The following is a 19,331-nucleotide window of genomic DNA, read 5'->3' as shown; positions in this document are numbered from 1 at the left end:
CTGTCCGGGCCTCGCCACAGCTCCCTCTCCAGATCCTCTTGCCTCCCTGCCTTGGGCTCCCCTTGCTGGCCTTGGGGGTCCAAGGCGGCCTTAAAAGAAGGCCTACTTTCTCCGAAGGGGACGAGGTTGAGGCGGCTCAGCAACCTCAGAGGTCGGGCCACCGGTACCCAGGCCCGCGCCCGAGCCGGCGGCCTGCCGTTCGGCCGGCAGGTGGCAGCACGCTCCCAGGCTGGGCCGGGCCTCCGCGGCGGGCCCTCGCCGAACCGCCTAACTGTCGTCCTCCCGGGCCGCGGGCGGCCTCAGACTCCTGCCGAGCTGCTGCCGCGGGAGCGCGGGCCGGGTGGGCGCGGAGGCTCTGCTTGACTGCAGGCGCTAACTTAAAAGCTGAGTTGTTCCCCCAAGTACTCTGAGCCCCGGATGCCAAAGAATGTGTCCCCTCTGCCCACCCACCGCGAAGGCCACTGGACGCTGCAGCCTCCGCGTTCCGTTCCCTCACTTTGGGCCTTAGCACCTGGCGCGGAGCAGTCAGGACACCAGCGAGGGTGCAGACGCACACACCTTCTGGCGGGGGACAAAGGGCACAGGCAGTCCTCTAAAACACCCCCTGGTCCGAGGGTCATTCGCAGTTTCACAGTTTACAAAGCACGTTCCGGTTATCCCCTTGAAATCTCCCAGCTGTGTGAGGGAGACAGGTCCAGAATTTTACAGAGGCTCAGAGATTGAGCCAAGGGGCCCAAGTAGCCAACAGGTATAACTACCAAGCTTCTGGACTCCCGGTACAGTGCCCGTCCGGCTATCTGCACTGCCCCTGTTATACACTTTGGCTCTTTAGTAATTGACAACTCTTCTTCAAATGTTCATTCTCTCTCTCTCTCTCTCTCTCTCTTCTCATGGGGGGCAGGGCAGAGGCAGGGGAAGGTTTGGGGCATTCCATGATGAGCCTCCATGGCTAGAAATTGAATGGGAGCAGGATAGGCGTGCTGCAGAGCGCCCCTAGTTCTCGCAAAGGCACTTTAGGTCAGAAGGAAACAGTCTCAGAGCAGAAGGGGGAATGCGATGGCAGTGATGACTTCAGGCCATGGGGGCATATAGGAGTGGGCAGGGAGACCCCCGGACATGGTGGGAGAGAAGAAGCAAAAGGAAGGAGGTGATGTGCTATAGATTGCTTTCCTGCTCCCTCCAGGAGAGAGGTGGCTGGTGGTTCCTCATCCCACCTGCAGAGCTGAGGCTGCACCCAGCTGGGACCCAAACCGCCTTTCTTTGCTCCCCACCTTTCCTTCCCCTCCCAGTCACTCAGATTCCAATACAATTTCCAGCTAACCAGCATGTCGATAGAACAAGTCGGGCGGCCGGATTGCTGGCCAATTACAGGAAATCATTCTGCTCCACAGCTCAGCGCTCAGGGAGGGAGAGGGAGGGAGGGATTTCAAGGGAGCAGGCACCCAGCTTGCAGGCTGGGAACGGGCTTCAGGCAGAAAGCTGGGAGTACTGCAGCCCCCTACCCCTGAGGGGTGGAGGGTGGGGAGGCTCCTGGGGGGCAGTCCAGCCCTAGGCTCATCCTCAGCCTTATGTGGAGCTCTGGATCCAGCTTCTCCCCATCCCTGTGATGGGGAGATTGGTGGCCCTAGCCACTAAGAGAGACTGAGCTGGGAGCTGAGTGTGGATGAGAGTCCGGAAAGCGAGACAGCTTAGTGTCAAAAGGGATAGAAGCTGAGATAGCGGGACCACCCTCTCCCAGAGCCCTGTGCACCGAGGAGTGGGCGTCTGATGGCCTGGAGGCTGGGGTCCACACAAGCAAGACCTGTGCTCTCACAGCCTGCTGTGGGCCAAGGGGTACCTAGGAGGACAGGGGAAGGGGTCAACAGGGAGTGGGGAGGAAAGGGGCTACAGCCCGCAGCTGAGTGAACTAGCAGCAGCCTCATCTGGTGAAGAAGTAAGTCTTCCACCCCAAAAGGTAGGGCACAGAAATGTGGGAGAGGCCAAGGGCCCCTGCCCTCACTGTCCCAGCTCCTCTGCCTCAGCTCCCGCCTCTGACCCTCAAGAAAATTTCACTCAGATGAAAGGACCCCAGCTCCCTTCCTCTTTCCTTGAGTCTGAATCTACCTCTGCCTTCTATGCCAACCTGGATGCCTCTTTGCCAGCCCCACCTCCTCCCATCACATCTCTCCCAGAACTGTTCCTGTGCCCCAGGCTGCCCTACCCCGCTGACCAGAGATGCTCTGCCTGGCACACAACGGTGAGCTTTTCTTCCCAGCCCCTCCCCTCTACCTTCAAAGGACTGGAAGATCCTTGAGGAAGAGAAACTTCCCCGTGGGCTAACTTCACCCAGTGAATAACTATTGTTGCTGTTTGTCTTGAACCCCCAAAAAGGCAACTGTGACCCAATAATCTCCTCCTCTGCTTCAAGCTGTGGCCACCTCCCAGGCCCTTCTCCAACCCCTCAGGATCTCACTGCGCTTCTCCCAATTCCGAGCCCTCCCCTTCTGTCCCCTCCAAGTGGGTCCTGGGATGGATTCACTGGCAGCTCTTTGGCCAGCCCAAGAGCAGAGGAGTGGACAGACATGGGAGAGCAGACGGGCTTTGGAGCCCAGTGCAACCAGCATCAAGTGGCTCTCAGGAAAGACCTGAGTGATTGCACCGAACAGCAAGGCAATCTCCAAGCAAGTTTGTTTGGAGAGGTGCATGGGGAGAGCAGGTCAGCGCCCAGTGACCCCTCCTTCCCCGGGTTCTCTAGCCTAGTACACAGGCTCACACTCCGCGGTGGAGGTGTTGGGGTTGGCCCTGTGTGTGACCCCCCCTGGCACACGGTGGCCGCCCCTCCGCTCAGATGAACTGAGCTGAAGCCGCGGCTCCCGGGCTCCTGGCTCAGCCTCCGCCATCCCTCCCTCGGGCGCTGCCTCCCGCGGGCCGGGCGCCCGGTGCTCGGCGATCCGGAAGAGGGCGCCCGCCCGGCCCACGTCCGCCGTGTCCCCGCCCGGAGCGCCGCGCTCGCCAGCCCGCGGGCTCCGCGCCATCGATCGGACCGCAGGGACCCGGGCGAGTCGCCTTCCCACCCCTCGCTTTTCGCTTTTAATTGAAGTTTGTTTGAGCAGAGCGCGGAGCGGGCAAAGGCAGAAACTAAATATTTAGTTGCTGCAAATTGGCACCTCCAGATCAATTACCCGGCCGGTGTCAGGGCTCGCGCCGCCCCCCGCACCCCGCGGAATCTCAATGCCACTCTGCCCCCGCCTGGGCCGCCCGCGCCGCCCTCCTCCATTCCGCTGCACGTTTTTCATCAGCTCCAGCCATACATCACCCGTGGCCGCGAGGGAACAGATTTTCAATGGGAAAAGTTCCCCGGGAGGGTCCTCGTTGCTGATTCCCGCCGCGCCCTGTGCTGTCTGGCCCCTGTCCCCACCTGGCTTGTCTGATGGAGACAGCAGATGGGTGGAGTGAGCTCCAAAGCAAGGACTTGGGGTCAGGAAGACCAGGCCCTATCCTAGGAACTCCCCTTACCCGCTGGGTGACCTTGAGGAAGTTACTTATGCTCCCTGAGCCTCGGAGTCCCCCCATAACATGTGGGCTCAAACTTCACCTTGTGGGGTCAACAGCATGGAGGGACAGCACCCTGCCCAGGGCTGGCACACAGTGACTTTCCACAGATATTAGTTCTCACCCGCTACGGGGTAAAATAGGCTCTAGAATGAAGTGAGGGACAGTGAGTTCCAGGCGACTCAACCAAGCCACTGAAAAATACCAAAGGAAAAGCAGCAGTCAGCATCCCCAGAGTGCCTGGCAGGGGCTGGACATGCCCCAGGACCCTGGTCAGGCTCCATCAGGGAAAGTCCTGACCCCTAGCCCGAGTGCATCTGGGCACAACCAAAAGAGAAGCCGCTTTTCCAGTACCAGGGGTGGAGAGTGAGAGAGCCATGATCCCAAGGCCACAGCCAGGCAAGCAGGCGGGAGGGATCTGAAGAAGGTCACCAAGGGCTCCTGACCCTTGCCAAGCTAAGTACCAGGAGGCCAGCCCTGTGGCAGGGGGGAATCAGGACAGCTGGGCTGTAGTTGAGGCTTTGCCTTCTCCTGGCTACATGTTGCTAGTCAAGTACTTAACCTCAGTTTTCCACGTATAAAATGCGGCTGACACCCTCTACCTCCCAGAGCATTTGTGAGGAGTCAGTGAAGTATGGGAGAGGGGAGGAAACTCACAACCGGCATGAAGAAGATGGGGCCAAGTTTGTGTGGGAGTCTCCTTTCCCATGCTCAACACTGCTCCCATCCCAAGAGCCCCCGAGGGAACTGGAGTCAAATGCCTAGCCTGGCATTTTTAAATGTCTGCTCTGCCAGAGTGACAGGGCCTCTGGGTGGGAGGAGAGTTTAGGGGAAGACTGTGAGCCTCAGGCTTAGTGCTTTGAGAGCTGTTTTTAAAGAATGAGGCTCCTCCCCCGCCAGCACTACCCCCAGCTATCCCGCCCCCAGGCTCTCAGTGCAGGAGTCAGCCCCACCTGGAGGGAAGTTTTTTCCTATCAAATCCTGAGTCCAGGTGGAAAGGCAAGGTTGACATGGAATCCAGAGTCTGAGTTCCCTGCCAATGAGAAGCAAACTCACTCCTTGATTTTCCCACCTGTGAAATGGGACTACAGCCAGTAATTATGAGGTGCTGTTTGAACTGGTGTGTAATCTCTTTTATTATTTAGTTAGTTAGTTAGTTATTTTGAGGCGGAGTCTTGCCCTGTTGCCAGGCTGGAGTGCAGTGGCGTGATCTCGGCTCACTGTAACCTCTGCCTCCCGGGTTCAAGCAATTGCCCTGCCTCAGCCTCCAGAGTAGCTGGGACTACAGGCGCGTGCCACCATGCCCGGCTAATTTTTTGTATTTTAGTAGAGACAGGGTTTCACCATGTTGGCCAAGATGGTCTTGATATCCTGACCTCGTGATCTGCCTGCCTCGACCTCCCAAAATGCTGGGATTACAGGTGTGAGCCACGGTGTCCGAACTTTTATTATTATTTTTATTTTTTTAGAGACAGGATCTCACTCTGTCGCCCAAATGAGAGTGCAGCAGAGCCATCATAGCTCACTGTAACCTTGAACTTCTAGGCCCAAGTGACCCTCCTGAATAGCTAGGACTACAGATGTGCACCATCATAATGCATTGCTAATTTTTTCTTTTTCTTTTAGGGTCTTACCATGTTGCCCAGGCTGGTTTCAAACTCCTGGCCTCAAGTGATGCTCCCGCCTCAGCCTCTCAAAATGCTGGGATTATAGGCATGAGCCACCACACCCAGCCTGGGGTGACCTCTAGAGACTGCTGAATCCATTGCTCTGCCTTCTACACTCACTCTTACCCACCCCACCCCTACCTGCAACAGGATTATCTCTGCTGGCAAAACAACCCCACCAGCCTCTTTGGGGATGGCAGCTCACCATTTGTCAAGCCAGGAAGTCCTTCTGACAGTCTACCTTAAATCTCTCATTGGTTCCCTCAGGGAAAATTGAAAGAACGAACAGCAAAAAGATAAATGTTTATGGATAGGCAATGTCACACTATTTTTTTAAAATACCCCCAAAGAGGGTGGGGGGACGGGAATTACCTTCGGACACAATGCTCTTTACACTAAACATCTTGGCGATAAATATAGCTGTGTAATTCTTTTTTCTCCTTGGCAGAGAGAAAGGCTGAGGCTGGGCAGAAAGGCAGAGGGACCCGAAAATATAAATCAATATGTGACTTTAATATATGTGCTCTCGGTGTCTGTGTGTGCTGGGGGATTATTAGTAACCTTGATTCCAGCTCAGTGTCCATGCGAGGCGGGGAGATGTGCGGCCCCCAGGGAGGAGAAGAGAAATTAGGAAGCCAAATTCTTCTCCTGATTGACACCTGGGTAAACATTACCCTGGCAGAAAGGGAAGAAAAGAAGATCAATGCTGGGTATTTTTATCACGTTCCAGGGACAGACAGGGGGAAATTAAAGAAACAGTCCCCTAGCATCACTGAATATGCCCATCTTCAAGGAGTAGCTAGATAAGGCGGAACCCAGGTGGAGGAGCATGGGTGGGAGAGAAATGGGCATGTTCCAGGGAGCAGTGGCCATTGCTTCTTCTACCCTGATGTGTGTGAGTGGCAGCAGGTACAAAGGAGCCATGCCTTTAGTTGCAGGGCAAAGGTACCAGCTTTGACGGGGAATCGTAAGCCACAGAGTCTAACTCAAATCAAGACTCCAGCTTCAACAGAGGCCCAAGAGGCATTCATCTTAATGGAATTTGTCAGGGGGCTGTTTCTAGTGGAAGATTCCTAGAGTGTGGGGAGGGGGCAGTGGCTGCAGCAGGGGCTGGGGGTAGTGAGTGATCCAGTGTGGGTCAATGCCCATGGGAAGCAGGTACATCTCTCTGGATTGTCTCAGATCTAGAGTCAGGAAAACCTGGGCCTCCACCCCTTCCTGGCTATATGACCTTGACCAAGTCATCTGACCTCATAGAGTATCACCTTCCTTGTCTGTAAAATAGAGGCAGGCGTCCCCCATCCCACTGGTCTGAGTTTTTAAATGAGATTATACAAAACACTGGACAGGGCTGAGGGGCTATTGCTATCTGGGGAGCCCTGCCCAGTAGAAATATACTGAGAGCCACCTATGCACTTAAAAAATTTTTTTTAAATTAATTTGTTTTAGAGACAAGGTCTCCCTCTGTGGCCCAGGCTGCAGTGCAGTGGCACAATCACAGCTCATTACGGCCTCAACCTCCTGGGCTCAAGCGATCCTCTCACCTTAGCCTCCTGAGCACCTGGCTAGTTTTGGGGGATTTTTTGTTAGTTTATTTGTTTGTATTTTTTGTAGAGATGGGAGTCTCGCTATGTTGCCTGAACTGGTTTCAAATTCCTGGCCTCAGGTGATCCTCCCACCTCAGTCTCCCAAAATGTTGAGATTATAGGAATGAGCCACTGCACCCAGCTCATATATGTACTGTTAAATGTTCTTTTTTTTTTGGAGATGGAGTTTCGCTCTTGTTGCCCAGGCTGGAGTGCAATGGCGCAATCTCTGCTCACTACAACCTCCGCCTCCTGGGTTCAAGTAATTGTTCTGCGTCAGCCTCCCGGGTAGCTGGGATTACAGGCATGTGCCACCATGCCCGGCTAATTTTGTAATTTTTGTAGAGATGGGGTTTCCCCATATTGGTCAGGCTGGTCTCGAACTCCCAACCTCAGGTGATCTGCCTGCCTTGGCCTCCCAAAGTGCTGGGATACGGGCATGAGCCACCGTGCCTGGCCAATGTACTGTTAAATGTTCTAATAGTCACATTTTAAAAGGTAAAAACAGGCCAGGTATGGTGTTCATGCCTGTAATCCCAACACTTTGGGAGGCTGAGGCAGGAGGATCAGTTCAAGACCAGCCTGGGCAACAGAGGGATACGTCGCGTCTACAGAAATATTAGCCAGGAGTGGTGGCACATAGCTGTAGTCTCAGCTACATGAGAGGCTGAGCTGAGAGGATCACTTGAGCCCAGGAGGTTGAAACAGCAGTGAGCTGTGATTGCACCACTGCACTCTGGGCAACAGAGTGAGACCCTGTCTAAAAAAAAAAAAAAAAGTAAAAAGTAAAAAGAAACACTTCAAATTAAATATATATATATATTATATATAATTTTTTTTTTTTTTTGAGACGGAGTTTCATTCTTGTTGCCCAGTCTGGAGTGCAGTGGCGCAACTTCGGCTCACTGCAACCTCCACCTCCCAGGTTCAAGCGATTCTACTGCCTCAGCTTCCTGAGTAGCTGGGATTGCTGGCATGCACCACCACGCCCGGCTAATTTTGTATTTTTAGTAGAGACGGAGTTTCTTCATGTTAGTCAGGCTGGTCTCAAACTCCTGACCTCAGGTGATCCACCCACCTCGGCCTCCCAAAGTGCTGAGATTACAGGTGTGAGCCACTGTACCAGGCCTCAATTTAATATTTTTTAACTTAACCCAATATATCTAAAATATCATTTCAGCACGTGGCACTAGCCACATTCCAGGTGCCCTGAAGCCACATGTGGCGGGAGCTATCACATTGGGCCAGCACAGATCTGGAATGAGAAGCCCGCAGGATAGGAGCTTCTGCCCCGACCCTTGCCCCCCATGATAGTGAGGAGGGACCTCTGGAGGCGGAAGGTGAAGTGAACCCCTGAGAAATACAAGGCAGAGCCCCCCTTTTGCTGGGGGTGGGAGCAACTTTCTGGCTTCTGAGGCATTACAGTGCCCCAGCAGGGACTCTCTGGGAGAGGCCGCCGACTGACTAATGGCCAGTTCGCCAGGATAGGGGCTGGGCTGGGGCAGACACTGAGCTCCCCTTTCCGGAGTTCCCTGGCAACTAGAGCAGCTGGTTTGCAGGGAAGAGCCTGACAGCTGGGCTTGGGAACTTCTCATTCCCAGTCAGTGTCTAGTCTGGCTGTAGCATCTAAGGTAAGTCCCCTCTCAGAGCTGCACCATCACTCAAATGGGAATAGCTGTGATCAACCCTGCTTTAAAGGCTGTAAAAAGGTTTCCTGCACAAAGACAGCGTGCTTATAAGCCACGAACGTGCGAGAGGAAAAGAGAAAGTGAGGAGGGAGAGAGAGAGGGAGGGAGCCCCTTTCAAGGCCGCCTCTCCCTTGGTTGGCTATTGCTGGCTGTGCTCCCACAGTCTGCAGGGGCCCTCCAACTTCAGGGGGAGGCTGGAGAAAGAGGGTAGGATGGGACACCCAGAAAGGGTGTGATTTTCTGAGAGCCACACAGCACATCCAGCAGTGAGTGCGCTGGACATGCTGGGTTGGGACCAGGATACCCAGGCCCTCCTTCTCAGTTGCTCTAGGCGTGAGAGTTTGTGGGAAGGAGTGGACAGGGCTATTTCGGGGCAATGCGAAGGCAGCCGAGTGCTGGCAGGGAGGCCCTTGTGGGTCTAGTCTGACGTTTTCTACTGATGCTGGGAGCCAGAGAAGGGGACCTGGAAACCTGAATCTCTCACACCTGGGCCAGCTGATCTTGTGCCCAAGTGGTCACAGCCCCTACTTCCCATTGGTCTTCCCTGTCCTAGCTGCACAATTGCCCTGCCTGGGAAGGAATGTGGAGAGAAGCACCAGGCTACCCCAGGACCAAGCCCCCAGCCCACCTGCCAGGTCCCGAGAGCCACAGTGAGCCCTCAGTTATATCTTTTTTTGTTTTGTTTTTTGAGTTTCACTCTTTCCAGGCTGGAGTGAAGTGGCGCAATCTCGGCTCACTGCAACCTCCACCCCCCAAGTTCAAGTGATTCTCCTGCTTCAGTCTCCGAGTAGTTGGATTATAGGCACTGCCACCATACCCGGCTAATTTTTGTATTTTTAGTAGAGACGGGGTTTCACCGTGTTGGCCAGGGTGGTCTTGAACTCCTGACCTCAGGTGATCCACCTGCCTCAGCCTCCAAAAGTGCTGGGATTACACTTTGAGGTGCCCAGCCCCTCAGTTATTTCTTCTGCAGACTCTGCAACTAAGGAATAGATCTGGGATTTAACTTTTTTTTTTTTTTTTTTTTTACGGGATCTCCCTCAGTCACCAAGGCTGAAGTGCAGTGGCACAAACATGGCTCACTGCAGCCTCAACCTCCTGGGCTCAAGAGATCCTTCCACCTCAGCCTTCCAAGTAGCTGGGACCCTAGGCATGCAACACCACATCCAGCTAATTTTTTGTATTTTTTGTAGAGACCAGATTTCGCCACATTACCCAGGCTGGTCTCAAATTCCTGGGCTCAGATGATCTACCTGCCTTGGCCTCCCAAAGTGCTGGGATTATAGGTGTGAGCCACCTGGCCCAGCCTCTTATTTATTTATTTATTTATTTTTACCCCACATCTTGCTCTGTCACCCAGGTTGGAGTGCGGTGGCATGATCATAGCTCACTGCAGTCTATAACTGTTGGGCTCAAGTGATCCTCCCTCCTCAGCCTCGAAAGTAACTAGGACTACAGCTGCATGCCACCACACCCAGCTAATTTTTTTTCTTTTTTTGTGCAGATGGGGCCTTGCAATGTTGCCCAGGGTGACTCGGACTCCTGGCCTCAAGTAATTCTCCCACCCCTGCCTCCCAAGGTGTTGGGATGACAGGCATGAGCCTCTGCACTTGGCTTTTCTTTTCTTTTCTTTTCTTTTTTTTTTTTGAGACTAAGTTTTGCTCTTGTTGCCTAGGCTACAGTGCAATGGCACAATCTCAGCTCACTGCAACCTCCCCATCCCAGGTTCAAGCGATTCTCCCGCCTCAACCTCCCAAGTAACAGGTATTACAGACATGCAGCACCATGCTCCGCTAATTTTGTATTTTTTAGTAGAGAGAGCATTTCTCCATGTTGGTCAGGCTGGTCTCGAACTCCCGACCTCAAGTGATCCACCCGCCTCGGCCTCCCAAAGTGCTGGGATTACAGACGTGAGCCACCGTGCCCGGCCGGCCTTTCTTTCTTCTTTCTTCTTTTTTTTTTTTTGTGTGTGTGTGTGTGTGTGTGTTTTATAGTAGAGACAGGGTTTCACCGTGTTAGCCAGGATGGTCTCGATCTCCTGATCTCGTGATCCGCCCGTCTCAGCCTCCCAAAGTGCTGGGATTACAGGCTTGAACCACCGCGCCCGGCTTTTTTTTTTTTTTTTGAGATGGAGTCTCGCTGTGTTGCCCAGGCTAGAGTGCAGTGGCACAATCTCGGCTCACCACAACCTCTGCTTCCCGGGTTCAAGCAATTCTCCTGCCTCGGCCTCTTAAGTAACTGGGACTACAGGCATGCACCACCATGCCCGGCTAATTTTTGTATTTTTAGTAGAGACGGGGTTTCACTATGTTGGCCAGGCTGGTCTTGAACTCCTGACGTCGTGATCTGCCTGCCTCGGCCTCCCAAAGTGCTGGGATGACAGGCATGAGCCACAACACCTGGCCTTTCTTTCCTCTTGTTTCAGGTTTCTTCCTTCTTGTTTCCATTCTACAAAGAACTATTTCCGTAGACATCCTCTCTGTACAACTACTTTCAGCCTATTCTTCCCAGTTAGAGACTTACAGTGATTCCTAGTGTCTACCAAATTCCCTTTCAACTTGTTGGTTTGGCATTCTAGGAGCCCTTCACCATCAAACTCTTTCCACCTGACACAGGAAACAACCTTGTTTCCAACCCAACTTACTGTGCCAACTGGCCCTGCCTAAGGCTGTCCAGCCTCCCTGCCTTTGCCTGGGCCATTTCTCCTCCTGCAACATCCTTCTTCCTCTCCACACCCAATTCTGCTGATTGAAATCCATCCATTCTGCAAGGCCTGGCTCAAATGCCACCGCTTCTGGGAACCCTTGCCAGGTAACCTCATCAGAAATGCCTGCCCTCCTCTGATCCATCTCCCGTAGCCCCTTGCATGTCCCAGGCCCTGGATCTTTCTCTCTCACAGCCTCAGACTCCCGGTAAGCCTCTGGAAATGGAAGCCCCTGGAGGGCAGAGCTATCCAGGCCGTCCGTGAGTCCTCTCAGAATCCACTTCACACCATTGTACTTCCGGTCCTGCTCACTCCCCACCCCAAAGTAACACCAAGGTCGGACGTGAGAAAAAAATAGATGAAACAAGATTTTGCACATCATATTGTAAACCCCACTCAGGCGCTCCCCTCCTCCGAATATTCTTACTGGACTCCCGCCCACCCTTGGCTCTGGTCCCTCTGGCTCCTGCCCATCATCCACCCAGTCCAGATGTCCAAGCCTGAGCAGCTCACCTGGAGAGACACTGTGTCTCTGTCTCCATCTCTTAGTCTGAGTCTCTATCTGTGCTGCCAGTAGACCTCTGGCCTCCCTGCTCAGATTGGGATCACTGGGAATGTAAGGACCTACCTTTTTTTTGTCTTTGTGTCCTTTTCCCATTCCATTCAGTGGAGGATTTCAAAAAGCTTTGGAGACACACGTGACAAGATAAAAAATGAGAGAGGAAGCTGGAGGTGGGAGAGGTCCTACTTCCTCCTCCCCAAGGCTCGGTCACTGGCACCTTGCCAAGGTCACCTTTCAGAGCAACCCGTCACAGGCCTTTGTCAGGATCATTCATCCTCCTTTCCAGTGCCCTCCTCCCTTGCCAATCCACCAGGCTCTGCTGCCACCCCAGGCCCTGCCAGCCCCAGCTCACCTTACCAGTCCCTCGCACTCCAACTCTCCCTCTCCCACCCCCATCTGCAACCACAGCACATCACAGCTGTCTGATTAACTCAATTGATTAATTAAGCTCTAATGAGAACCGTGGTTCACCCCTACAGCTGCTGACCAGGAGGCCAGCTGTGCCCAGAAGGCCACTGGGGCTGCAGGCATGGTCTTATGAGGGCCCAAGGGCACGTAGCTCAGTGGTTGGTGCCACTGAGCCATTTGCAGGGCACAAAGCTTGCCCATGTCTAGGTCTCTCCAAGAGCCTCCATGGTGAGGGGTGGGCAGAGGGGTTGCTCCCTCAACTAATCAGGCAGTTCCAGGATGGCACATCTGGCACTGACCCTGCTGAAGGCAGGGAGGGCAGAGTAGATATTGATTGGCTGAGAGGTGCAGGGAGGGGACTAGATTCCTTCAGAGTCCCACCTTGACTCCTGGGACTTAGAGTGCCCCAGGCCCAGAGGGTAGTGAGTGTGGGGAAGCTGGGCACTGGCCAGAGGAACCAGATTTAGTCCTGCCAGCAGCCACCAACCCTGTGGTTTCTTTGCTCTGCCACCCACCCTGGAGTGCAATGGTGCGATCTTGGCTCACTGTAACCTCCATCTCCCAGGTTCAAGCGATCCTCCTGCCTCAGCCTTCCGAGTAGCTGGGATTACAGGCACACACCACCATCCCCAGCTAGTTTTTATTTTTAGTAGAGATGGGGTTTCACCATGTTGGCCAGGCTGGTCTCGAACTCCTGACCTCAGGTGATCCGCCTGCCTCGGCCTCCCAAATTGCTAGGATTACAGGTGTGAACCACCGCACCCAGCCAAATCCTATGGTTTCTTCCATTCCCACAACTCCCAGCCATGTGGTGAGACAATACCCCCATCCAGCTGCTGGCTTCCAATCTCGAATAGCCGCAAGGACTCTGCAGAGCAAGTCCTCGATTCTCATTCCTCCCACCTCCAGCCTCCCTCACCACCCTGACCACTGACCCGCCCCACCCCCAGACTCTGTCCCTTGTCTGGGATAGGGGACAGATGCCCTCCATTAGCAACAATCATTGGCTGGGCACAATGGGTCACGCCTGTAATTCCAGCACCTAGTCACGCCTTAATCCTCGACCTTGGGAGGCTGAGGTGGGAGGATCACTTGAGGCCAGTAGTTCAAGACCAGCCCAGGCAACATAGCAGGACCCCTGTCTCTACACAAAATTTTAAGAAAGAAAATTAGCCAGGCAAGGTTGCTCACGTCTGTAATCCCAGCTATTGGGGAAGCTGAGGCAGGAGGATTGCTTGAGCCCAGGAGTTTGAGGCTGCAGTGAGCTGTGATTATACCACTGCACTCCAGCCTCAACTAAGGTGGAATCTTGTCTCAAAAAAAAAAACAAAAAACAATCATCTGTTAAGTGGGATTTTCCATCTTACAGACACCTCCATGTTTGTTCTTCCCCAGAATCTCACGAGGCAAACTGAGCCAGGAGTTCATTCTAGAGATGAGGAAACTGAGACCTCAACTTGCCCAGGATCACACCCGGGTGTTTCCTGCTTCAAGCCTTTGCATTTGTCTTGAGTCATGCACGCCTCTTCAGCTTTGAAATGTCAACTTAGAGGTCACTTCAGCCAGGATGCCCCATCCCCCAGCTGTAGGTGACAGCCCCCTCTTGTTGTGTTAACTTGCTCATATCTGCCAGGGGCCCGTGAGCGCAGCTGCCGCTCCGTCTATACCTCCCGATTGTGGGAGGACCCTGCTCAGGGACATAAAGCGTATTTAGAGTGGAGGAAAGAAAGGAAGGAGGGAAGAAATGAATGAGCCACACATGGCAGATAGTCTGAGCCCCCAGTCGAATGCTGAGAGGAAGGACATGGTGGAGGATCAAGCAGGGCTGCGCAGTCTGGGCATGTCAGCTGTTGATGTGCAGGGACCCCTGCTGCACAGCCCGCTGGCCCAGATATCATGCAGGTAGTCCCTTCCCCTCCCCGCTACAGAGAGGATAGGGTGGGACCAGGAAATCCTGGGAGATGGTGGAGGAAGATGGGCAGAGCAGGAGAGGGTGGGGAGGGCCCAGGAGTCAGGAAACCTGAAGTGGAGATCAAAGCAGTGGCTGGGCCGGGCACGGTGGCTCACTCTTGTAATCCCAGCACTTTGGAAGGCTGAGGCGGGTGGATCACCTGAGATCAGGAGTTCGAAACCAGCCTGGCCAACATGGTGGAACCCCGTCTCTACTAAAATACAAAAATTAGCCAGGTATGGTGGTACACGCCTGTAATTCCAACTACTCGGGAAGCTGAGGCAGGAGAATCGCTTGAACCTGGGAGGCAGAGGTTGCAGTGAGCCAAGATCGTGCCATTGCATTCCAGCCTGGAGGACAGAGCAAAATTCTGTAGGAAAAAAAAAAAAAAAGCAGTGGCTGGAGAGTCCGAGACCTGGGTTGGATTCCTGGCTTTGCTTGACCTCTCTGGGTGACTATGGGCAGGTGGCCTCCCCAGTCTGGCCTGTGAACTGAAAAAGTGTGATGGCATGGGCTCTGGACCTGTTGTCCTGTTGAAGTCTGGGAGTTCTATAGCCCCAGGAGGTGTCTGTGACTAGGTGGAGGGAGTGAGATGGGGATGGACAGTAGGAGGGAGTTTCAACACCTTCTATTACCAGCGGTGGGAGGGGTAATCATAGCCAGGAGCCTCTGGGCCCCACAGAGTCCTCATCGCTCCCTGCCAGCTCCTCTTCTGTCGCTGCCCCTCAGATTCAATTACCAGCTCAGCTTTCAAATCGGGCTCCAGCCAGTAACTTTACTGGAGAAAATGATTATGTGATTATTTCAACCTTGCTCCAAATGCTGTTTTAATTGGATCTGGGAAAAGGCGATTTGGGCATCAGAGGAGCCACGCGGGGGTGGGAGCAGCATGGGAATGTCAGGCAGGACCCCCACCCGCCCATGAGGTTCGAAAGGCAGACAGGACTGCTTCCCAGCCCCCTGCCTCTCCCCAGGCCCCCCACGTTCATCCTACATCCAGGGTAAGCCTCAGTCGGAAAGAGAAAATGGGTGTGGGGGGAAAGGCTTCACAGGCAAGTGGGTTGTGGAGGCGGTTGGAGGGGACAGGTTCCTAGAAGCCTGTCTCCTGCCCAAAGCACCCCTCAGCCACGTAGAAAACTACTTTTCTGCCAATCTCCTTCCCTTCTCTGACCCCACCCCCAGCCCACCTGGAGTAGACTTTTGCTCAAACGCTAGCCCGAGGAAGCAGAGTTGGAAAGAACATTTGATTTTCCAGGATCCAGGAGGGCCTTCGGAAGGGATTTGGATTTATCTGCTCCTGAGATCACCCTTTCTCCCTGCTAGACAGATGACTGGTGTTTGTTTGAACATATGCTAACCTTTCTGAGCTTTAGTTTACCCATCTGTCAAAGAGAGGGTCCTAGGTGACCCCCAAGACCCCTCCCAGGAACGAAGGAAGCCATTTGCGCTGGTTCTCCTTGTGCCCTGGCTCTCCATGAGGCTAGAGAAGTCCAGCACCAACTTTTTGGTGGCCAATTCTGCAAGGGCTTGTAGGCACCGAGCCTTGTAGAGCCCATCTGCCCGGCAGCTAAGGATGTCCCTCACCACCCCGAGCCAGAGCTCAGCCAGGTGCCAGGAGTGAGAGTGGGCCTGGGATTGGGGCAGGAAGGGAGGGGTGAGGTATGCCTGAAAGGTTGAGGGGCCAGGAGGAAGGACGCATCTTCATTGTCTTGAGGTCTGGCTTTCTCAGGGCTCTCTATAACTCCTTTTCTCAACACCTTAACAGACAGCATGTCAACACTTTTTAAAATATTGTTTATTTTGTTTAGAAATGAGGTCTTGCTCTGTTACCCAGGCTGGAGTGCATTGGCTCCATCATAGTTCACTGCAGCCTCTACCTCCCAGGCTCAAGCAATTCTCCTGCTTCAGCCTCATGAGAAGCTGAGACTACAGGTGCACACCACCGTTCCTGGTTAATATTTTAAATTTTTCGTAGAAATGGGGACTTACTGGCCGGGCGCGGTGGCTCACGCCTGTAATCCCAGCACTTTGGAAGGCCAAGACGGGCGGATCACGAGGTCAGGAGTTTGAGACCATCCTGGCTAACACGCTGAAACCCCGTCTCTACTAAAAATACAAAAAAATTAGCTGGGCGTGGTGGCAGGCGCCTGTAGTCCCAGCTACTCGGGAGGCTGAGGCAGGAGAATGGTGTGAACGCAGGAGTCGGAGCTTGCAGTGAGCCGAGATCTCGCCACTGCACTACAGCCTGGATGAAAGAGGGAGACTCCATCTCAAAAAAAAAAAAAAAAAGAAAAAGAAATGGGGTCTTACTATGTTGGTCAGGCTAGTCTCAACCTCCTGAGCTCAAGCAATCCTCCCACCTTAGCCTTCCAAAATGCTGAGATTACAAGTATAAGCCACAGTGCCCAGTCAACACTTTTAAAATATTTCTTATTTTTTTAGAGATAGAGTCTTGCTCTGTCACCCAGGCTGGAGTGCAGTAGCCCAGTCATTGCTCACTGTAACTTCGAACTCCCGGGCTTAAGTGATCCTCCTGCCTCAGTCAACACTTTTTTTAAAAAATCACTTAGGTGGCTCATGCCTGTAATCTCAGCACTTTGGGGGGCTGAGGCTGATGGATCACTTGAGCCCAGGAGTTTGAGATCAGCCTGGGCGATGTTAGGAGACCTAGTCTCTACAAAAAGTTAAAAAATTTAAAAATTTAGCTGGGTGGCCAGGCGCGGTGGCTCATGCCTATAATCCCAGCCCTTTGGGAGGCCAGGGTGGGCAGATCACAAGGTCAGGAGTTCGAGACCAGCCTGGCTAATATGGTGAAACCCCATCTCTACTAAAAATACAAAAATTAGCTGGGTGTGGTGGTGCGTGCCTGTAGTCCCAGTTACTCATGAGGCTGAGGCAGAAGAATCGCTCGAACCTGGGAGGCAGAGGTTGCAATGAGCCGAGATCTCACCATTGCACTCCATCCTGGGTGACAGAGCAAGACTCCATCTCAAAAAAAAAAAAAAAAATTTAGTTGGGTACAGCCATGCCTATAGTCTCAGCTAGAGGCTAAAGTAGGAGGATCACTTGAGCCTGGGAGGTCAAGGCTGCAATGAGCTGTGATGGCACCACTATACTCCAGCCTAGGGAAAAAATATATAAATGTGTATATATGTATGTGTGTGTGTATGTGTATATATATACACACATACATACATATACATAATGCCTTGAAGGTACCATTTTGAAGAATGTGCTACTCACAGCAGGAATGTGTCTTCCCCACCACCCTTCCCCACCACACACCCAAGACATGGGCACTGGGACTGCAGGGAAGACTGGCCAGACCCCAGCACCAGCACTCACCCGCCATCAACAAGCATCACTGGGCATGGGTGGAAGGACAGTGAGGCAGGCGCAAAGAGGACAGAAGGTGTTGGTTCAATTTATTTGCCAGGTATTGAGCACCTGTTGGGTTTGAGGCACAGGGCCAACGCCACCTCCAGGAGAATAACAATCTGGTTTGGAAGACAGGACACCCTCTTCTTAGAAATCATCTAAAACTCTGGGACAACAGGAGAGATGGTTCAGAAACGAGGCCGTGAGCACTCAGCAGCCAGTCAATCCCAATAGAACAAAGCCCAGGAGACTTCCTGGAGGAGGCAGTTCCAAGGAGGTCTCAGTGTGGTTTGGCTGAGAGGAGGTTGGTGGGAATTCTGAAGGACCAAACAGCAGAAATGCCCAGGGAGAAAGGGAAGCAGCGAGAGAGGAAGGTAGCCATGAGATGCTTGCCTCTGAGCCTCCAACATCCCCTAACGCGGGGAATTATAATTTCCATTTTACAGACAGGTTCAGACCTTTGTCAGGGTCACACGCAGCCAGGAGGGAACTGAAAGCAAGCTCTGCCGGTGCCCTGACCCCGTCCTTTCTCCAGCTTCACCTCGCCTCTCCCAGAGCCAGCTGGCCTCATGCTGAGGCACCAGCAGGCAGATGCAGAGGGCTCAGCTGGGAATGAGAGGCCAGTTCCCAAGAGTTTCTGGGATCCACAAATAAGATCTGAGACAAACAGGACCCCAGTCCTTCAGGCAAGTGCCTGCCTGGAGATGGGGGTTTCAAAGGCGTGGATCACGGGGGCGGGGTGGGAGGGAAATTGTATTGTCAAAGAAGAAAACCAGTGCTGCCATCCCTCCTTCACTCATTAATTTCTGGGGAAGTATTAGCTGTCAGCAAGCAGCAGCCCTCCAATTCAAATTACAGAATTTGAATTCTTAATTTCTCCTAATCCATCAGTGAGCTGCCTTCCTGGGCTAATATTAGCAGCATTGGTGAGGCTTGTAACAGTCATTGATGTCTCTAGCCCTCTGAAGAAAAGCCCTAATCAACAGAGCTGGGCCTGGGGCATGGGTCCCCTAGAGGCGGGGACTCTGGTCCCCACTCCCCAGCTGCCCCCAGTCTCCAGGAAGAGAGTGCAGAGTTTTACAAAGGTCCCTGGAGAGATGAGAGAGAGAGAGAGAGAGAGAGAGCGCAAAGGAGAGGTGGGGAAGATGGAATCAGAGCCTGTAGAGGCTTGGAACAAGGAAGAGAGGGAGAAAGGGGCTCAGGGAAAGACAAAATTAGTGAGACCAAAAGAGGTGGAGGCAGAGTGATGGAGAGACTGAGCCAGAGGCCCAAAGAGATGGATGGAGCCCGAACTGGAGAGGAGGAAAGGAGCCTTTCAGAACTTAGAGTCAAAGCAACCCTCGTGCAGACTCTGCAGGGAAAAAACACAGGAAAGCAAAACCAAAACGCTCCCGTGACTCCCAGGGTGTCATGGGAAGTATGGTGCCCCATGGATAACATGGCTGCCATATCACTGGGCCCACCAGTTCACATTGTCTCTAGGAGTTCTGGATCAGGCACCTTGTCTGAAATCACAGCTCAAAGACCTCCTCTGTCAGGAAGCCCTCTTGCTTTCTGTCCACCAGCACCATCTCTCTTATTTATTTATTTATTTTATTTATTTTTTTTTGAGATGGAGTTTTGCTGTGTCGCCCAGGCTGGAGTGCAGTGGCGCAATCTCGGCTCACTGCAAGCTCCACCTCCCAGGTTCACGCCATTCTCCTGCCTCAGCCTCCCGAGTAGCTAGGACTACAGGCGCCCGCCGCCGTGCCCAGCTAATTTTTTTGTATTTTTAGTAGAGACAGGGTTTCACCGTGTTAGCCAGGATGGTCTCGATCTCCTGACCTCGTGATCTGCCTGTCTTGGCCTCCCAAAGT

This window comes from Theropithecus gelada, chromosome 16, assembly GCF_003255815.1.
Source record: "Theropithecus gelada isolate Dixy chromosome 16, Tgel_1.0, whole genome shotgun sequence".
NCBI lineage: Eukaryota > Metazoa > Chordata > Mammalia > Primates > Cercopithecidae > Theropithecus > Theropithecus gelada.
This window is presented reverse-complemented; position numbering follows the sequence as displayed.